General features: G+C 36.7%; 1 protein-coding gene across 1 annotated transcript in view; it reads left to right on the top strand.

Annotated features, from left to right (window-relative positions):
* Window positions 1–22,229, top strand: part of ZFHX4 (zinc finger homeobox 4) — a 124,109-nt gene that overhangs the window by 27,561 nt on the left and 74,319 nt on the right. The gene's annotated exons all lie outside the window — the stretch shown is intronic.

Here is a 22,229-nt window from a genome sequence, read left to right as displayed (position 1 = left end):
GATGCCCATCTCTTTGCCCCTTACTCTTGTTTTATGAATTGTTACAATTACTTAGAATAAACTGAAAATAAACATGGAAATAATGTTAAGAGTAAAATTTAAAAATAATATTTACTTTTATTGATCACATTCCAAAAGGTATGATGCAAAGCACTTCAAAAAAAAAATGAGCCCTTCTTAATCTGTCCTTAAAATTGTCCTTTGAATCAAGGACTAAACCTGAAATAATACAATGGCATTTGTAGACAGTGAGAAGTGAAAGATTCACTCGATGTCGATCCAGTTCTTGATTTTTGTTTGTTTGTTGGGTCTGTTTATTCCCAGTGGTTCTTTTAGGTTTAGGTTGAAGCATTTTAGTAGTGCAGCTGAAGAAGAATCTCTGGTCTAAGCATTTTACTACTACATGATGAGCAAAGCTTTTAGAAAATACTGCTCATGTAGCCACTAGGCAGTAATATAAAGGAAATCACAGCCTCTGCTACACTATCCCTTTTGTGTCGTACAGCAGTGGAGCTTCTTCGTAAATGCGTGCCCAGATGAGATTCGCTTTCCCCATCGTGGTTGTGAAGAGTCAGTCTTCCAGCTGTTACACAACAGCACAGTCCCCAAGAACTCGGCAGGGAAATCTCAGCTAATATGACACATATGCTAATAAGAGGCTGCTTTTCCTCTTTTAATTTCTTAGGCAGATGCCGGATGACATATCCAAATAAGCCCGTTAAGATGCTTGGTGAAAGTTTGGTAATGGATGTCATTACTGCAAGTCCTTGTGCATGCCCCTTTGAAGAAAAAGTGATCACTTACTTATTAGAGACTAGAGACAAAACACATTTACTTAAATAAAATTATTAATAAAGCACATCAAGACATGTTTCTACTACTACTGGTCCATGAGTACTTTATGTATTAATTTAGGGCTTAGGGGTATTTAGTCATACAAGCCCTCTAGCCTGAAATAAGCATGTACCTTGTTATTATTATTTAAATGCCAGCCTTTAGTATTTTGAATATATTTATAAAAACCTAATTGTCCTCTTCATAAAATTGAAAGCATCGCTCAGGGTTTGCTGCTGGAAATGTTGTGGGCATGCGAGCCTGGTGAGAAGTCAGTCTGCCATTTTGAATGGCAGTTAGGCTGACAGCGCACCCTGCACCAGCGAGACTGCGAAAACAAACAAAAAAGGCAGATGGTTCATTTAGTTTAGTAATTGTAATTTGTTGTTCATTAAAAGTAATTCCCACACAGGCACTCTCTATGCAGATGGAGTGCATGGAAAATTTTATTCTGCCAACCTGTGCTAATAATTATTTTTGTTAGTGTAATTTGCACCAACATTTGATAGGCAGTTGATTAGAGCAGTATGATTTCATCAGAATTAAAATTAATTATAAATTTTGCCGCTTTCATTAGTCTGCTTTTGTAGCTATCATGATCAAGCAGCGGGGATTTGGCTTGGAAATATTGAATATCGCTGCAGCATTTGTTGTATGTTCTCTCTTTTTGAGATGATTGAACCTCTTAATTGAAAGGGTTGTATTTGTGAGATTTATATATAATTGCATATGTACAGAAGATGCAGATTAGTGCGAAAACACATTAGTAGGATCATAAAGTATGCCTTGAACGGAGCAATTTGTAGTGTTGAAGAAAACAAACAAACAAACAAAACAAACCTAAGGTAGGTAAGCTTGAGATGGCTTTTGGGTCTCTAAATATTACTAGAAGTATCGATAGAATTGTAGCTCCACACATCCTGGTAAGTAGAAAGAAACCTCTAAAAACACTTTTACAGGGAAAGCATATTGGCCTACGGATTTTATATAGGTATTCTTCCCCCCACCTCCACCCAATTTAGAGCATAAAAATATGATAAACTTTTTCTTTTGAAAAAAGAAAAAAGAATCTAGTGCCTTTGATGATTACAATTACAGAGTTTTTCAATTTGACAATCTTGATAAAGTTGCTCTCTCCTAGATGACTTAAATTAGAAAATAATTCTTCCAAAATAAATATTAAAACATCTTGACAACAAAAGCAAATAGATAATTCTCAAGGCAAGTCTGTAGGGCTAAGTAGAGCTTAGCTATTTTTTCCTCGCTGTATGCTGTAGCATTCCGATAATATATGCAATATTAGAAATATGGCTCAAGAGCTTCAGTTTGCTTTTAGTCTTTAATGTTCTGGTGCAATTTGCTAGTTGGTTTGTTGCTTTTTTTTCCCTGTTGAAAGATAATATTAATAAGGGAATACAGTGGACAATGAAGGATGAAGTTGCCATCCTGTTCAAGTCAGTGGCAGTGCCACCATGAATTTCAGCTGAACTGGGTAACCTACAAAAAAATCTATAATTTTAGAGAAATGGCCAAATAGAGTATAATAGGTACTGTTTTGCAGCACGTAGTAGCCTTCTACTCTAAAGTGGGTTTTTTTTCTTCTTCTTTCATTCTTTGTCTTTATTCTAGAGACTAGGATGTTTTATGTTACAATTTTGCATTTTCTGAGGCACAGTATACACTGGGGTGCAATTCCCTTTAGAGTTGCAGCTGTATAAGCCAGAGCATGGTTGACCTATTAATTTTCAGTAATATGCTTTTCTCTCAGAATCTTGAATTTTTAGAATTATCTATATCTAGGAATTGGGCTGAAAACAGTGAAGAAATTCTTCTGGTTTATAACTTGACTCTTGTTTCTGCAAAATATGAACAAGACAGTGTTTATTGTAGTCAGAAAAATAGTTGGCATGATTGCGCATAAGTGAAGAATCTCTGGATTGTCTCAAAGTGTTAGCTGCCCATTTGCAGACAAGCAAGCTTTTAGTGTGCAATTTAGGTCAATGGATAGAGGGGAGAAGATGTGTTTAGGCGACAGATTTTAAATCACCATAATATAAATATGCTTCCCTTTTCATCCGGAATTTGCTTTCTTTCAAGGTAATTTAGTGGAGCAGACATGCACTTACGCCTGTCTTTGTAATTTTAGGGATTAGGATAGTGAGGATTAAATGCTGACCCTTAATCTTCAATATCAACTTTAAGAGCGAAATATAATATGCAAATGGAATACATTCATTTTGTGTTTATATATTTTAATCTCTGTAATTTAGTTTTAAGAAGATGGAAACTCATCTTTGCCTTATTTATTTTGAATCCCAAAGCAAGATGCCATTAAAATCTTTATCCCTGTATCTTAGAGGATAAATGTTTATCCTTTAGGGATTAAAATATAATTTTTTTAAAAAATGAGTTTAACCTAACACTCTTACATCAAGCCAAGAGCTCTGTGTGTCTGATTTAAATGTATCCTTGAGTGTCATGTCAAACATTGATAGTGGGGAAAAAAAATCACCCTGTGTTTATTTTCTTAAATCAGTGAATGGAATTTGCATTAACAGAAATCAATTGGTTACTGTACCACAGATCAATTTTGGTCAGTTCATTGTAAGCTTTTCCTGAAAGTCCTGAATTTATTCAAAGTATAGATATTGAAGTCTGAGAGAGTATTTATAAAGATTAAATATTCTGCAACTATAAATAAGAAGGATATCTCAACTAGCACAAATGAACAAAGTAGTGTTAAGCAATCAGACCTGACAGAAATATATATATTAAGAAAACTTGGCAAATAAAAGAGATTTGTGAAAAAATCATCCTTTAGGAATTAATATTAGCAATGTAAATAAAGATTGAAATATTTGACCCAATTAGGTTTATACTGGATGCCCACATAGATGTGATTTATTTTACGCATTTCCATTTTCACATCACTGTTTTTATTTATTTATTTATTTATTTTAACATCAGTCTATTATATCATTTCAAGATCTGTATGCAGCCCTCCGCTAGTTTTTCTGGTTTAACTGACAAACATGGAAGCTTGAAGTCTGCAAATACATTCGCAACTAACTTGTGCTTTGTTCAAACTGGGGATTTAGAGCATCCCGGTGTGAGCTCTATGTTAAAATCCATACAATTAAATGCTAAATGCATATGAGTAATGTATCACACTCCTGCTCAATGAGTCATCACCCAGGGGCCATATTCTGATAACCTTAGTGTGGCAAACAGTACTTTCTTCTGTGACAAATCTTTCAGGTATTTGGATGTTCTTTGGAGAATATGGTGCTACCTTATTCTCAAAATGCAGTTGTCTACAGTTATCAGAACATGGATCAGAAGGGCTAACATGAGAGCAGAATAATAGCATGAACAATATAAGTAGTTACCAAGTAGAAATTTCACCCATTTGCTTTGCTTTTTATTAACATGGCCATAAAAGTTACATTGGGTTGCTGCACATGGTATATCAGGAAGCTACTAAAACAAAATAGTTACTTACAGATGAATTTTTTTAAGGTATGAGGAAGCAAATGTGGTTCCTAGCTCAAGCCCTCTGTCTTCGGGATGCTTTCTGGCCTTGAGATGGCTAAGACACCATGTCTGGTCATGTCATTTCTGGCCCTTTCACAGACCTTATTAAAGTGAGAAGTTGCCTTTTGTCCTCATCATCTCTTAACACCTCTGTAAGAGCCAGAAACGATCTTTTACTCTAAGTAAGCTTCATGTTTTATTAATTTCCCCAATTGTATTGAATGGGAAAGGAGATACCCCATAGCAAAAACGCAGTCGCACCTTCATTACTGACCAGTGTAGAACTAACACCTGTCACATATTCTAGCCTTGCTTTACTGATACGCATCTGAAATTTTGTGGAATTACTCGGAAAGGAAGGTCAGGGAAATGGGATATCATATGCTATGCTGTTCACAGAGGTAGCCAAGAGACATATACAGCATTTTAAGACCTATCACAATGATAATATTGCATAAAATATTAACTATTGTTATTTATATTAGTACAATGCAGTACATTTCAAAAGGCATCAGAACATCTAATAAGTCCCTCCATCAACTATTTTCATTTCTAAAAGTTTTTCTGTATTAATGGAGAACATCTAGAGAATCATACACTCTATGTAATAGATGACATTTCTGGAGGGGGATTTTTTGATGCTTTCTCCTATGATGTCACCAGAGATGTCTTTCTATGCAGAAAGAGAATCAATTTTAACCTGGTGTTGGTGTTGATTGCTCAATACTTTTTATGATAATTGTGTCAGTACTTTATGTTATACATGTAGCCATACATACCTAGTGGACCAACAGTAGTTGAAAAGAAATATAATATTTTATGGGAAAATCAGTTAACGATCATTAGACACTAAAAAGGTTGTCATTTTGTAGTACAACCAAAATAATATGCTGCTTTAGTTTCTAACTATGAAAATATTCACTTTATTAATGAGAACATGAAAAGAAACCTCTTATAATATTTTTAAGTTCAAATAGTCAGAATTAAAACTTAGTTTTGCAAAATTGCATCATGCAAAATGGTGAAGTAAAATCCTATAGACCTGTGTATTTCTTTACTCAGTGCATTTTCTGTGGGAGTATGGATGATGCAGCAAGTGCTGTGGTGCCTCCCAGAAATCAGGAAACCTGAGCTTTGTTAGGACAGCTGAGCCTTGTGGTGAGGGGACCTTCTCTGAGAGCAGCTCACCATGCCCTAAGTTACAATCAGCTGCTGGACACAGGCAGGAGAGGAAGGCAGAAACTGAGGCAATAAGTAGACTCTATTATTTTAGTTAGTGGGTTGAATGGGGATGTGCAAGCTGACACGTTTTAAACATATGACATAATCAGAGAATGTAAACTTTATTATTAGAAGCTAGTCTTGTTAAAAACTAGGATCCTTCTGAAGGTTTAACACTACCATCTTAAGCCTTGTTAAAGGCTTTTAAATTTGCTAGCTAACATGTTCTGGCATGTTAGAAATTCTCATCTAAAGAAATTCTTAAAGACTCACATAGATAGTAACCAGTAGCAGCTGCAGTGTCAAGAGCGTAAGTGTTATCTATGAGAAAATTTGCTAAGTAAGTGGGCAGCTGCTTTCAGCACTAGCAGCCATTTTTCAGCGGTCCTCATAAGTGGCCCTAAGTAGAAAACATTACTGTAGCCCTTCAAGGATGTGCACACGAGATGTGCATTTGAGGGCATTAGGACTGATTGTGCAGTAGGTGCCTACGCTGTGAGGTTCAGACAGCATTGGCCCTGTTATGTCCTGCTCATGTTGGACGCTCTCTGGAGACCCAGGTGGCTGCTCCAGAGCTACCACAGGCTGCTGTGGGCTCTCATTGCTATCCTTAAAGTCTCTAAAAGGCAACTCAGATTTGGTGTAGATTTGGGGAAAGACTGCATTCAAATCTTTTTCTTCTTCTTCTTTTTTTTTTTTTTTTCTCCTGGAGGAATCGTGTAACAGCAGTGGTATGTGCTATGGAAACATATGCAACCATGCTGAAACGCACCTATGTTCACGTCTGGCTTCTAGATACCCAGATGTGACATATCCCCAAATATCCATTCATTGCGAAGGTAAAAAACCAGTAGTGGAGTTGAGTGTCCATTCAGTCCTAAAATGTCCCCGTGCATTTCCCCATGTGCCTTAGTGAACCATTGTAACCTTGCCCATAAAGCCGCAGCCTTATGTCGTTAGCACTTACCAGACCCCAATTTCTTCAAGCACTAGGCATCCTCATGACTCACTAGCCTTGTTAGAGCAATTGGAGAACTTGCAGTCTCTTAGCAAAATGTCCAAAGTCACTGTGACATAAAAGATGGGGAAGGGAAGGAAAAAGAAAACACATTGGCCTAGTAATTTCTTCTAATCCCTTCGAGGCACTGATTGTTGGGATAGTCTCCATGGCACTAACCACCAAAAGCGCATAAAATATTTGTTGGGAAGTAATAGTTCCTTGCAGAGTTCACTTCCAGTGCTCAAAACTCCGTCCACTTAGAAACAAGCAACAGCCATTATAACCTCTGGGACCGAGCTTGCTGTAAAATCAATACTTGAAGGTAATCACTTTGTATCTGATGCATGAGCCTGGGTGATTTTACTGGCTGCCTGTTGTTAATATGGACCACTGCCTAATTGTCATTCCAGAAGAGGATCCAGATGTCCCTTATTCTCTCCCTCCAGCCCACCGTGGCTTTCATTACCAGAAAAGAATTCCAAGAAGGTGATATCATTTACTTTTAGAAGCTGAGTAGGACAAAGGCCATCCCTTCCTTGGGCCTTTCTCCTTGCGAGTACATTTTAAAATTAACACCTCTCCCCAGCACCAGAGACTCATGTGATTTCACCTACCGGTCAACACGCAATCCCATTTCAATATCTGTGGTTTCACTCTTTAAATTTTTCAAGCCCGTATCTCTTGCCATCAAATGTCTGTTCCCGTACTACCACATGCCATAGTAATGGCATGGTGAGCAAGGAGAGGAACAATCCCAGCTTCAGCGGGTGTAATGAACAAGCAGGACTCAAATGCCAGCACAAAAGTCCAAGCTGGAGAGATGAAAACTGCTCTCAGTCTTCCAGGGGAGATTAAGTTCTCAGTAACCAAGTCACAGCTTTATCTGGAGAAGATACCTGTTCTCTCTTGTGTTTGTTTGCTTCACATGGAAACTCGTTCTTGCAATAGCCATGAGTCTAAATTGCCCCAAAATACAAGGCGATCTTCAGGTGATTAAAACCTCCTCATCTGCCTGATGTAAAACACTTTTTAAGAGTAACATAGGATTTTGTAATATTTTTCAGAAACTCTACTGCCTATTTCAGGACTGCTGTTTGTTTGGGGTTTTTTTGTTGCGGAGTACCTAAAAATGCAACCAACCTGGATGGCATAGGTAGCCTTTTCTCTCATATGCTTAACTGTCTGATAAGATGGTAATCAAAGCTTTTCAAGACTTTGATATAAATAGTCAGAACACACCTTCTATCACTTTTGTTAGAGATAACATTTTAAAATTGTTGTTTTGTAACCACAAAGGACAGTTGCCTATGTTATTCCTCCCATTCTGGTTTTAAACTAGACCCTCTAAATAACAGTGAAGAGAGTTTTGTGATTTTGAGCATTTTATTTGGGGAGAATTCATAAGGAATTTTGTCAGCTATGGACTACACATTGCATAGAGTTATAATTAATAAAAAAAGTTAAATTATTTTAAAAGTTGTGAGACAGAAGACTTCCCTTAAAGGGGGAAATGTGTTTAATACATAGTCCTGAGCTTACTGTATATTTAAGTAGCTATATACGTTGCTGCTATGAATCTTTGACATAGTGCCAAATGTTGCATTGCCAAAGGTATAGCATTTCATTTATTTCTTTAGGCTCAATAGCGGTTACTGGTAACATGTGTTTGTAGGGTGTCAGTTCTGATGGAATTTTTTTACCTGGCTTGATTCCAAGTAGTGTTGGTATGTGTTTAAAATGCTTTAAAAATAAATCAGACTTTTGTGTTTTTGCAATAGGAATTCCAGGCAGAGTGATAAACTGGGATTCACTTGCCATCATGATTCTTTTTGTTGTTTATGGGAAGGGACTTTGTTCTTTTTGTCTTGCTTTTCTGTAGACCAACATAGTATTATATCTAGGAATAAGTATTCAGGACACATGTTGAATGTTTTAAAGTAACTTGTGTATAAGAAAAATATATTTTTGTCCTCAGTAAGGAGGAGCATCAGAATATATTTTTAATGTTGCTTCACTTACACAGAGTTTTTTTCCTCTTATGTTCTGATGCTTGTATATTGCATCTTTGCAGATGTACTTCTCTGCCTCTGCAATTTTTGTCCCTTCCCTTTTATAAACACTGAGACGTAGTACATGCATTTTCATACTGAGACCTCATTTTGATTGCTGTACACATCTAAAAACTCTTATGAAAACCATCGGCTAAACTGCTTTGGAGACATGCTGCATGTGCAATGGAGACAGGAGACACAATATCCCCTTTTCCCCTAATTCTGTAAAGATTCCCAAGAAAGAATAGAGCTGTGCAAAATGCATGGCTGTGGGTCCTCGGGACATTTTAGCCAGGGAGAACCCCCAGCAAGTGAAATGAAGTGGCTGCTAGGAACGAGAGTCTCTGCAGCAGTGCTTAGCTCCTCTGATCTCTGCATGCTTTCCCCAGGTGACAAACTTCGCCTTTGCTTTGTGGGCATCTGTTGCCCTGGGCTCTTTCTCTTATGGAGGAATGTAAATCCGTCAGGCACCAGCTTGGCCAGCAAAAGTTGCCAGCACTTTGTACCAGCTGTTCAAAGAGGCTGCCAAACGTGGATGCCCTGGTTTATGTACCTTGCACCTGCATTTGCAGAAGTGCTGAGCACCTACAGATACTGGGCTGCTGCGCTCAGCCTTCGTGGAATTGGGCCTGTCCTGCAGCCGTTTCTGCAATATATATGTATACCCACACACACATATATGTATATATCTGTGTGCGTGTGGAGAGATAGATATATATATATACGTGACCGTTTTGGAGAAAATAGCAGGAAAAAAAAAAAGTTTTTAGTAAGTAAGCTGCATCCATTCTTTATTGACTAAACTAACAGATCGACATGTAGTAAAATTTGGTCTTTACATCATTATTCCAGGTGAACTTATTGTTTCCATTTTCTTTTCTCTTCTCTTTTTTCTTTTCTTTTTCTTTTCTCTTTTCTCTTCTAGTTCTTTCTTATTTTTGAACATAGGCTTACTCTTGATAATTCTCTTTTTTTTTCTTTTCAAAGGATGCTATAATTTAGAATGATTTTACAGTTTTATAATGACACAATAAACTATTTATAGAGCATAATGACACTAAGAAATAAGTACTCAATATTCAACATTATCTGTGTATATGCGGTAACAAATATTTACTGATATATTTGCTTCCAAGTTTCATTGTATATCTGGAAGCTTGATAATAACAGTTCATATTTTCTTACCAAACTGATAATGTGTTATTAATTCAGATTAAAAAAAAAAGAGAAAAAAAGAAAAGAGGTAGCCTACCGGATTCCTCTGTTTTGTCCCAGGTTTGAAATTTTATGAGAACCAGACTACACATTCCTCTGCTGTTAGACAGTATTATTTTCAGAGATGCTAACCTGTTAGTGATTAGCCCAGACTGGTGTCTTGGATGCTTGTGGTATCAGAAAGCCCTTCCCTGAGGACTTCTCTGGTCCAAAGAGAATTTCCACATTTGAGCTTGAAAAAGATGGTCTGAACCTGTGTATATTTGCATCTAAGGGTCAAATCCCGTGAGTCCATGGGAATTTTGCCGGAGTAAAGACTGCAGGATCTGATACATAGAGATTTATTTGTTTCTTGTGCAGATGTTTAAGTCATTTAAAATTATATGATCCAGTGTTCAAAGAATTAGCTGCCTAATAGACCTTTTCGATTCTAACCCCAGTTAATTCACTGTCGTTGCTTATTGGTGTCTTTATGGTTAACTCATCCTAAATGGCAAATTAAGGAAAACTCAGGCTTCCAGTGAAATGATTATCAAGGAAAGTAAATTACAAAATATCACAGGCTGTATGTGGCCCAAAAGGTCATTTTAGATTTATTTGTAGAAAGTAGCTATCATCTTTATGTTATTACTATTGGTAGCGCCAGGAGGCAATTTGTTTATTATATTTATATGTTACTCTATGCAAGATTCTGCTCAATGATGCTGATCATTACGTCTGTACGTTCATTTGCTTTTACCATAAATGTGTATTTTCTAGACGCTCATCTTTGAACTTTTAATCAGTGCTTGCTTTTTCATTCTATTACTTTAGCTCCTTATTTTGACTCAAGAAATGTAATATGCTGAATGGGCAGGCTTAAGACATTACTTGATATATCAGGTCATGTCGCATGTTTTAAGACGGATTTTGTGTTTGTGTTGTATACATCTCTATACACATACCTGTTTTCTGTGTATGTGTATTAATGTGCAGGAGCACATTGGCATAAGCCAATCACACTGGAACATCACTGGGGTAACCTGATGCTGTTTTCTACTATGCACTATTCTACTTTCTATTTTTTTCACATAGATTCACTATCTGCAAAGATGTTTATATGTTCCTCCCCATATATGTTTGTGAAACATATGCGTCAGGCTCCTCTACAAATCTCATGACGAAGGCAAGACTACAGTAAACTGTACCTTATATTTGTTCATATTAGATATTTTTAACTTAATGTTTGTACTTAAGAAAAGCTACTTCTGTGCTCTCAAAACTCTATTTCTTCAGATGAACACCTTCGATCCCAAGTCTACCTAGTACTTAAAGAAAAAGTTCTGACCTTGCAGCAAGTAGCATTTATTAAATGGAAAGACTGCCACGAGCTATAAAGCCAAAAAAAGCCAGGCCAACCCTGTATATTTAGTATCCCTGGAAAGCCTGGTGACAGGAAAGAAATGATCTTCCTTTCTCAGTGGCATTTCAGTGTTCAGGCCCTTCTTCTGAACCCAAAGCAGGCAGGAGTGACTTTATCCCAGCTTGTAAAAACAAACAAAATAAAACAAAACTTGCGTAGACAGAGACACTTAAAAAAAAAAGAAAGAAAGAGAGAGAGAGAGGGAAAAAAAAAGGAGAAAGAGTGATTTTTGCTAGCAAGCCAATAGTAAGTTTTACTTAACAATGAAGAATCCAGGTGCTAGTTTGGAGGGTGAAGAAGGACCAGAGTTTAGTTTCTTTCCCCCATTCACCTGTTTATTTGGAGATGGAAAGAGAACCAGTTCTGATTTGTGTTTTTTCCCTTCCTGCAGAAATGTTATTTTTACATATTTGTTACAGCCCAAGTAGAACTTGTCACTGCTGGGCTGTATGTCTTTCGTAACCAGTCATATGAAATGTGATGATGATATTTTTTTCCCCTCAGTCACCATAAAGGGAGAGGAGAAAACAGAAGCAATGTCATTTGCTTCTTGCTTAAGGACCACAGGAGACAGAAGTTGAATTTCTAAATACGGCAGAATGTAGTTTTGCTTATTGCTTTGCAGAGCACTTATTAGTAGAGTAGAACATTACAAGGAACATAGCTGAAGACTGAACATTTGTTGAAACACGTCTGAGGCATTTTTACATGTTGCTTGAGGGATGAATTAATTTACATGATGTTTTACTTTTTAAATAAAACAATTTATTATAAAAATCAAAATGTCAAATCTAAAGACTCTTATCTGTGAGCTCTCATAAATTATTTCCTTGAAACTTTTTTGGAGCAGGGCTATTCACATATTCTTCCCTCAAGCTTAAATTACACAAACAATAAGTAACAAGCTATTGTAAGTGTAATGGTAATTAACCATGAAAAAAAACATAGTTGTTTGGAATTTGGCTGATTTTAGATAAATGTTTCTTTTTGATCAGGATTTTTATATCTTCATCACTTCAAGCCTTACATTGTCTTTTTACCTTTTGTTCTCCTTTTTTTTTAATCTCACTTACCCGTGGAGGCTGTTAGAAAGAGGGGCTCCCAGGTGTGATGAGCCTCTTGGGTTCTCAGAGTTTCTTGGCAGCAGCAGAACGGTGATTTCTGTTTGCATGCTGGTGAGGTTCTGGTGATGAGGCGTTAAATAAAATGATCTGTCCCCAGGCCAACTCGTTGGTTCATTGCCAAACAGTAATCCAGTACAATTAAGTATCAAAGTTTGGATTATTCCATTATTCCAAGAGATCTGACTGCAGCCACCTGGAAAAGCAGAGGGCTGAAGAGGGGAAGAATGATCAGGACATTTATTTTCACTGGGTATCTAATTACTTTGGGGTTTCTTTGAATGTATGGGATTTGGATGGCCATAAATTTAAAATTAGCATTTTAATTTTCAATTTCAGCTGAGTTTTCCTTCCAAAACTGGGCACTGAGGAAGAGAGGAGATGAAAGTAGGAAGAAACCAGCTTGATTTTTGAGTCTACTGCTGCTGTTCTTGATAGTCTTACTAAAATAGACTTTATGGTACCTTTCTAGTTTTCTTCATAGGCTGTTGTGTCTGTTGCTGTTGTTCATGCTTTTAAGCAGTTATGGCAACACAGTTAGATATTTGGCAATTTATTTAGCAAGTATTTTTATTATTATTTCATTTGTAACTCAGGACAGAGAATGTCCCTTTTATGTTCCGCTACTGCTCTCACCTTTATTTCCATAGCTTTGCAAGTAATTGTTTTTCATTTGATGAACGAACACTGAATCCTGGCAGGTGGAATTTTACTAGGGTATGACTTTTCTAGCCATAAGCACAGTAGCACTGTAAAACACACATTTAAAGCAAACTCTTTTTAAAGTTATGTAAATAGAGGAAATGGCCAAACATGATAGGTATTTGGATGTTTTGCAGCTTAGCCACAGCTAATCAGACAGAAAATCACACCTAATGTACATAAAGAAATGTTTTAAATATTATTCATGTATAATAACTGAAAAAGGCTTTTGTTACTAAAGCATACCTTAAGCAAGACTCATTTTCAGGTACTTTAAGGCATTTGCATGTGAAAGGGAACAAGCAGTTTGCCCTATTTCTTCTCTTCAGGAAACTAAGAATTAGAGAACACCATAAAATCATAGCAATCTCCATATATATGACATATCGGGAACTCAAAGCACTTAAGAAATATTAAATAAGTGTTTGTCCTCTGAAGACACAAATAAATTACAGATTTTGTTGATGGAGAAACTGAGTCACAAGACTGTCAAACTGTTACGTTTTACAGCTTAATCATTGCTGAAAATAGCAATCAGGTCCCCTTAGTCACATTTTCCAGCTGCAACACCTTTGATTCCTCTCTCTAAAATGCACTGAACTATCTATTGTTTTGAGAAAGATGAAAATATATGGGAGAAGGAGAAGTCATTCTAGTTGTTCTTAGGACCGCTCAAAGATCTGTGGATACCAAATCTCCGTCAGAGCAAAAATCAAAGAAATGCACAACCAGGAAAATAAGGTCTTATAAAGACTTTGAAAAGTTAAAGGAAAGGCAAAATCAGAATGAGTTAATATTAGCCAGAGGAGCCAAGGAAAATAAGAATAGCTTTTCAAATATATTGGATACAAGAAAAAAAAAAAAGGAAAAAAAAAGAAATAATGGAGTGAAAAAGCAAGCTCAATAATAAATGAGGAGGGTGACAAAATGAAAGCTGATTCTGAAATGGCTGATGCACTGAGCTACTTTCAAAATCAGTCTTTGACAAGAAAAATAAAAGGAGTAAGGACATAATAGAACAAGTAATTAAGACCTTTTCAAAATAGTTGTTGATAAAAAAAGAGTAAGGCAATACTCAGAAAAAAATGGAATAAATGCAAATCAGCAGGTCTGGATGATAAGCATAGTATGGTCTTAAGAGACATAGATGATGAATTTACATAATCATAGTAATTATTTTTGAAAAGTAATGTACAATTGAGGAATTATCATAGGATTGGGAAAAAGCAATTCTAATACCAATCTTTAATAAAAGAAAAAAAAGAGTAATTCTGTTAATTACAGCAGGGCTTCCTGTTGTTGTTTATAATGCCTAGTGGTGTGATAGGCACTTTGCTGAAGCCATAAGAAACCATTCTTAACGCAATATGATTTAACTTAAGACTTAGTTTCCTAAGGTCCTAACTTAGGACCTTGTTGAAGATGGCCTAAAAGTAAAGGCATATGATGAATGAGAACACTAGGAAAACAGGTTCTTGATGGTTCATTTTCTATATGCACATATCTTCATGATTACATAAAGATTTGTGGTCTACTTGAAATAATAACAATGATTAAGAAATAAGATAACAAATATTATTGCTCTGACACTGAAGTTTTTATCCCATACTTTCTCTTGCCTCCACTTGCCAAGCCTGAAGGCATTTCCAGGAGGCCAGGAATATCCAGACAGGTGCTACTTGCCTCCTCCCTGTTGCCGGGCCCCCTCAGATGCCGCCTGTGTAGTTAAGGAAGATGGGGAGTTGCTTCAAAGACCTCTTGTGACCCCAGTTTGTTCTTGAACCACTCTCATGAATGCAAAGCATGGAAAGAAAAGTGCTGCTATAATAGCAGAAGCTTCTGAGCTGAGTGCAGAGTCTTCATATGGCTCTCACTTTTACTCTTCCAACCACCACGTCCCAAGAGGGCACACCCAGGGGCTTTTATGGGCTTAGGAAGAAAGATCATGCCATCTAGTGGAGTTCCCTCCACTTTTTTTCCATCTATTCTTTGAGAGACAAGGAGGAGGGCATAACAGGAATGAAACATGGCAGCTCAGTCCAAGAAGGTTCGTAGTAGGGTGGTAAAAATCAAGTTAAAGTCAAAATATCAGACAAAAATAGTTGGAAACTGTGATTTAAATATAGATGGAAGAAGTCCTAGTTCTTCACTTAAATAGAGAGACTGATAAAGTATTCTGCATTTTTTTTCTGGAGGCGAGGCATTGAGGTGGACTTGAATACGACCATATTGCCAAGTGATTTTTCCAATTGGTTACAGCAGTACAAGTTGTAGTCTGCAGATGGAGGAAGGTGTCCAGAGGTGTTCTGCAGATGTCAGTGATAGACCCAATTTGTTGATCATCTGATTAAGGAAGGGAAGGTAAACAGACCATTCATTAAATCTGCAGGTCTTACTAAAATTGGGAAGTGTTGCCAACACCAGTGAGGACAGAAAAAGAAGATATAAAAAGAAGTGAGGACAGATTAGAAATATGGACAGGAAATCACAAAATGGGATTCAGCCTGGCAAATGGAATCTGATACATCTGCTGAAATAATAATGCGGAATGCAGATATTCAGCAGGAGAAAGATACTTGTAAAGAACTGATGTTGAAAAAAGGCCTAGGGGTGATAGTGGACAGCAAATTGGATCTGAGTTTGTAATGTGATATGGCAGCCAACCCCTTCTCCTCCTCAACACTTCTGTTCTTGCTTGCATCATATCCGAGCACAGAAATGGGAGAGAGCCTTTCTATAGAGCCCAAGACCGCAGATATAGTACTGCACACAGCTTTAGGCATGTCATAAAACAATAATAGATATGAATAGGTGTAGTAATTGCAAGCTCCCTCATAGTGAAATGAGACTGGACAATGAATTTTGAAACATATAATAGGAAGTCATTCTGCACGGATGGATGAACACTGCAAGTCTTTTTCAGCTTTAATTTTCATGTTTCTATACAAGGAAGGTAAAATGAACAGTAGTTATTGTTTAACCGAGTATCTTGCACATCAAACATGTTAATTTCAGGTTTTTCTGGGTCACATATTTTGTTAACCATGACCTCCTGGCACTGAGCTAACTGTATTAAACTGCCCCTATTCAGCCCAAGCGGATCAGTTCATTGCAAGGTGATCTGTAGTAGCATATATTAATTTTCTTCCTTGAGATAGTAGATGAAAGAAGACTATAAAGGAGAAAAGACCAGTGCAAGGCATGCTTATTCTTACCCCTAGTTGGGAGTATTTGCAGTTTGAGTGTTTTTCATGCACTCAGTGAAAAGGCACATATATGCATGTGCATATATATTTTTGAACACACACACGCTAATTGTAAGCCCCTCTCTAATGTAGATGACAGGTAAAATTTGATAATTTCCTCTGCAGTTTGTAGAGATGACCTGTCCTTGTACCCAGGTACGCTCTCCTAGAGGAGAGCTGCCTTTGCAGAGGTAGGATCCAGGGAAACTCAGGTGGTTTGAGCAGTGGCTTCTCAAGTACAGTTATAAAAACGTGAAATAGCCCTTCAATGAGTCCCGCTGTTGATGCAGGCATGTGTGGGTGCTGCAGACCTTTTGATTTTTATCTCTTTTTTCTCTTTGTTTTTAGTGATTCTAGAAAGCTAACTGGGTCCAGTTTGCCCGGGCCTGTTTGCCCATGCCCTGTTTCTTAAATCCAAAAGCATATTTATTATCTGCAGAGATAATACAAGGGTTAGATAAGATCTTTGGCTAGATAAGCATATTTTGCTTAACCATGTCTTATTTTGGGTACTTGGGAAATATTTGGGAATATTTGGATATTATCTATTATATTTGTTTATGTCCCACTAATCAGTGTAGTGAATTGACATATTGATAAAGAAGGTAATAGGTAGAAATATGTGGTTCAGTAATGTTTACATGCTCCAACAAACATGGACGTTTAGTTATCAATGTTAATGAAAAAATATTAAAATGAAAGGATCAACTCATTTCTTTTACTTTATAAAAGCATCTATTAATATCAGTAGGAGAGAGGTACTGGTCTGTTGATCCTCAGTCTGTGTATGATCTAACATGAATCACTTTGCTCTACTAGTGTGACCATACTTAATGTTTTTTATTAACTTATTTATTCCCTCCAACTTTACTTGAGCTTATTAGTACTGTGCTTATTAAGAGAGAGCAAAATTCTTCAGGTCAAGTAGGTTGGTTATATGCTTATATATATGAAGCTAAAATCATGTAAAGGATCAAAAATTTCAAGAAAATAATCTGTTATTTGCAAGGAGCATGAACAAAGCTGTACTTGTTTGTTTTTGCTCAGGAAATAAAAAAGAGAGAGGAAAAAAAAAAGAAAACAAACCAAAACAAATTAAGAATTAGTCAAGAAGGGCTAGGAAAGAAGGGCAAACCCAACAGTAAGAAGCATAAGTTCAAATGAGTATTTGGAAAAGATATTTTAAGTCTTCATTTTTGTCATAATACTTGTGCTAAGTTTGTGTTATTTAAAGGAGCTTGAGTCCCGCCTCCTTTGCTGAATACACATCTTACTATCTTGTTAAATCAGCTTGTTAAAGAAGCTTTTGATTTATTGCATTCATATAAAGTTTGCTAGTTTTTTAAATATATATGCTAGTGCACACAGCATTAAAGACCAGTGAGCTATCAAAGTTTTCTGCTTCTCATCGTGGTAGGAAAGTCTAAAATTGTACATTTAGCTTAAAAAGTTTAAAAAAAAAAGTTAAGAAGTCTCTTAAAGAGCTACTAACATTGCTAACCTGATAGATTTTTTTAATTAATTAATTTGTTTCTATGTGTATTTATATACAGTGAGATGAATTTTAAAGATGTTGATCGACTGCTAGCGAAAAATAGCAAAAGTAAACTCAGGTTCTGAAAGGCTGGGTGATGTCCTTACTAGAGGAGAGAAAACAGTGTTATAAAGTGCCCATTCACAGTTCTGCACATACAGATAACATGACTCACACGAATGTCAGCTGCAGCCCTGCAGACATGAGGATGGGAGATGATATCCCCGAGGTTTGGTTTTCTCAATCTCCCACTTCCAGGGCAGTTCAACAAAAAGTTGCAAGCAGACACTGCCCGAGTGGGTGACAGTGTGATTGTATGTAGCAAGTATGAATTCCAGGGTATGATGTCTCTCTCTCTCTCTCTCTCTCTCTATATATATATATATGTTCATCCTGCAGATGCAAATAGATTGACAGAATTGTGTTTGCTGTTAGTAAAGGTCTTAACTAAGGTGAGAAAAATGAAAATAATAACAAGGACTGGTGCAATTCTCCAGTGGCCTGGAAATGGGTGCCACAATAAAATTGCTACAGATAAATTGCCACAAATAAATAGATGTCTATTTTATAAGAAACGGCAGCGCAGCTTTAGAATCTTTTTATAATATTGTTTTTCAAAATTTTACCAAGTAGCTGTTGTAATTGCTGTGGGATTATTATTTTTAATGCTACTTTTAGGAAACAGGTAGCAGGCAGGTGCACAATGTTCGCAGCAACCTACTTTCACTAACAGTGGATTGCCTCTGCTTGTGTAGGTATCTTAACTCTCTTGAACTGGTTAACACACTTGGTAGTGTTCCTAGCTTTTTAATAGTTTCTGTCTTGCTTCTGCCATTTTATGCGAAGTACAGTAAATGGGTGAGAAATTAAGTAAATACCCAAGGGAGGATCAAAATAATTTATACTACGCCACAGACATTTCAAGTCTTGCAGTCTCTGAGCAACCACTTGCTGAGCTGAGTAGCTCAAAATGGTAAAGTATACTCCATAAATCAGAAATCCAAGTCAGGGTTTCTGAAAAACATTATTTTGCCAATGTTTTTATTAAAAACAGTACCAAAAATGTAGTTTAACATGTTGGCCTTCCACAGGCTTCAAGGAATTTGGGGATTTTGATAAAATAAACTTCTTTTAAATGAACAAGCCATGTATTTAGAAAGATATATAGTTGTCATGCTTTCTAAGAATAATAATGGTATTTATGCAAAATACTTTGTACAAAACCAAGAATTAACCAGGTGTCTGAAAACATTCGACTATTAAACTGTGATGTATTTTTCTTAGAGGAATGCATGTTAATTCTGTAGGCATGTGAAGTTAGTGATCTTCAGAGGCATAGAATGGACAGTCCTGGAATTCAAACTCTTTTATTTATCTATGGAATGGATATGTAACATATTCCTATATGATATTATATTTCGAACTGAGCCTCAAGGCTGTTATCTCTAGGAATGAAGGAGATGGTGCATTCCCTATATTTCAATCTCTTGATGAAGCAGCAAATTAGTGGCAGCTGAGGTGTTAGATTTTTATAATGTGAATGCTTCTGGTAGAAACAAAGTCTACAAATTAGCCTTTACTTGGACCAATGGATAACAATTATTAGTTAATTATTCCTGATTTTTGTTTGCTTGTCTGTTTTGTTTGTTTTTGGCAAGTGGCAGCCAGTAAGAGTTACTGTCATTAACAAATGAAGATACCATATACTGTGATTTGAATGCCAGCTTGTTTGCAGGTATTTATTTGATTGATAGAAAGCATGAAATATCATCCCCAAATTACAGGTTAGCATGGAAATTATGTTTATTCTACTTAGTTTTTGCAGTGCAGCCTGCATCTGTTAATAACTGGCGATGCAGCTACGAGTGTATAAAAGGATGGGTGTGAAATGGCAAAATCAAGGATGTGATTCGAGTAGCAGTGTTGAGAATGAAAAAAAATTCTAGAATTTTAAAATGCTCTGTGGTTCTATCAGTAATGCTGCTTTCATTACTACTGTACCTCAAATCAGCAGAGAGAAAAGCTTCTGAAGTAAAGATTACCCATAGGATTTGTAAATCAGATTGATGGAAGTAATTGGTAAACTGCTTAATCAAGCCTTGCTTGGAGGTGAAAAAGGACTGCAGGATAGAAAATGTAGGCTGTATAAGTAACCCAACAAGTCAGTGGAGTTCCTTTTTTCTGAAAGAAACAAAGATAGCAGTAATTAATGACCCTGACTCTGTGCCAAAAAAGCTTTCTTCTGACAACTCCAACTTAATTAAAACTTAAGACATTTCAATGGCCTCAGAAAGCCCCTGATGGGGTGAACTCTTGCAAACTCGTGAGAAAATTTTGTAAATTAAAGGAAAAGATGTGTGTTACCACTGGTGCCATGACTCTAATCCCTGGCAGTCAAAGAATCTATTTAGCCAAAGCCTTTTCTTTTAACTGGCTCACACCTGCAGGCTTACTGGCACTTCCTCTGCACCAGAGAAGGCAGTTTTTGTGTTTTACGGAAGATCAGATAATAGGAGCCTTGCTGTTCCTTTTGTTTTTGTGCATTGTTCATTAGGCTGTGAGTGTTGCAGGCACACTTGATATGCTTGGCTGGCTTGGGGGGAGAGCCCTGCCTGAATGCTTGAGGTGGTGCAACATTAGTGAGGATGGGCTGGCAAAAAAAAAAAAAAAAAAAAAAAAAAAAAGGCTTAGTGTAAAAGTGCTCCAAATTAAAACTCACAGCTGATGAGGCAAGCTGAATGGCAGAGCCTGCTGTTCTTCACACATCCGAGTTACAAGGAACAATATTTTGTGCCGGACAGTGCTGGGTCTAGAGAAAAGGAAATGAGGCTTTCAGATTCTCCTTGCACCTTTTTATGGATGCAATTTCTATTTGTTTTGAACCAACTGGTGCACGAATCCGTGCCAGGTACGCTGTATGGAAAGGGAAGTGCTGTTGGAGTTGCCAGGAAGCACGCTTCTGTGTGAGTTGACCTGTCTGCTTTTATTAATAAACATGAGATTAAATTCTGGAAATAACATTGGCTGCATACTAATTGGTCTGAATGGTTGCTTGATTTACATAAGGAAAAAAAAAAGTTTAATTTCATCTGCCCTTCCAGAAAGTGCTTTTGTGTATTATCTGGTAGAAATCTCAGCCTTCTCCATCCCCCCTTTCTGTGGTCTTTGGCAAATCCGTAGATCTGAAACGCTGGAGGAGATAATATTCTGGATTGCCTTTTCCCTCTTGGATGTTACGGGAGGATGGGCCGTTCGAATGGCACAGAAAAGCTTTGCTGTATAGGTCAAGGCTTGGGAATATCCTTTAGATATCGATACTGGAGGAAAGGATGAGGAGCTCAAGGTACTCATGAATCTTTTCCTTAGAACTTCCAGAAAAGTCTTGATGGGCCTAGTCATGTTTATTTTCACAGGTGACGATCCACTACATTCAGGTGCTGGCACCGATATATTCTTTTTTATTGTAGTTTACGGAAGAGCAGGGGAAAATATAGTCACAAACTTGTGCTCTTTTGGTGTGGGTGGATTGGCATTTGATTCACCACATCAAGCTCACACAAAATAAAAAGGGGAGAAAGAAAAAAAAAAAAGGATCCTGTAGGAGTTTACAAAAATATACTGTATGTGTCATGCCTCCATAGCGTTGGAAAGATTCACCTACCAGTTTGTTAGTTACCTCTTTCAGATGCTACAATAGAGGTGGAGAAGACCGAGGGGGAACAAGAGGGAGAGGAAAGTAGAAATCAACATGTTTGATCCTATACAGAAACTATTGTCTGCAAGAATTTCAGGATACCAACCATAATCTAACTAATCCTAGGCCAAATAAATACCACCTGTACCATTTGATATCTGAAGGAAATAGCAGCCCACTGCAATGAGTTAGAAAGACTCCTAGAGTCGTACTGAGCTCTCAGCAGTAAAGTGATTGTTTTTGCAGTACGTTGCCATTCTTATTTTTGGAATATATTTGTTGTGCCTATGAAATAGAACTACCTTAGTTAACTGAAATATGTTTTTAAAAAATAAACTACTGTAACAGAATATGTTTGGGAGTTGTAAAAGTTTTCCATTGAAAAAAATCTGAATTTAAGAGGATCCTGTTACATGCTGTGGGCAGAAATCAGAGTCAGCAATGCTTGTGAAAAGATTTTTTTTTTTTTAACAAAAATTTGTTGCGGGTCACAGTAAATGGTTTTTAAAAAAAGTTTCACATCATGGTGTCTGTTTTGAATTAGGTTAAACTTCAAATTAAGTTACTTAACATTTTAGTGTATCTAACATATAATTAAGAGAAACATTTTTGTTTATAGAAAATGTAAGTTTATTCCATGCATGCAGATTTATGGAAAATTTATATAAACATTTAT

The sequence above is a fragment of the Tinamus guttatus genome, unplaced genomic scaffold (assembly GCF_059628265.1).
Source record: "Tinamus guttatus ecotype Peru unplaced genomic scaffold, ASM5962826v1 Tinamus_guttatus_pri_ptg000086l, whole genome shotgun sequence".
Lineage (NCBI taxonomy): Eukaryota > Metazoa > Chordata > Aves > Tinamiformes > Tinamidae > Tinamus > Tinamus guttatus.
Note: the sequence above shows the minus strand (reverse complement) of the source record. Positions and strands in the feature narration are given on the sequence as shown.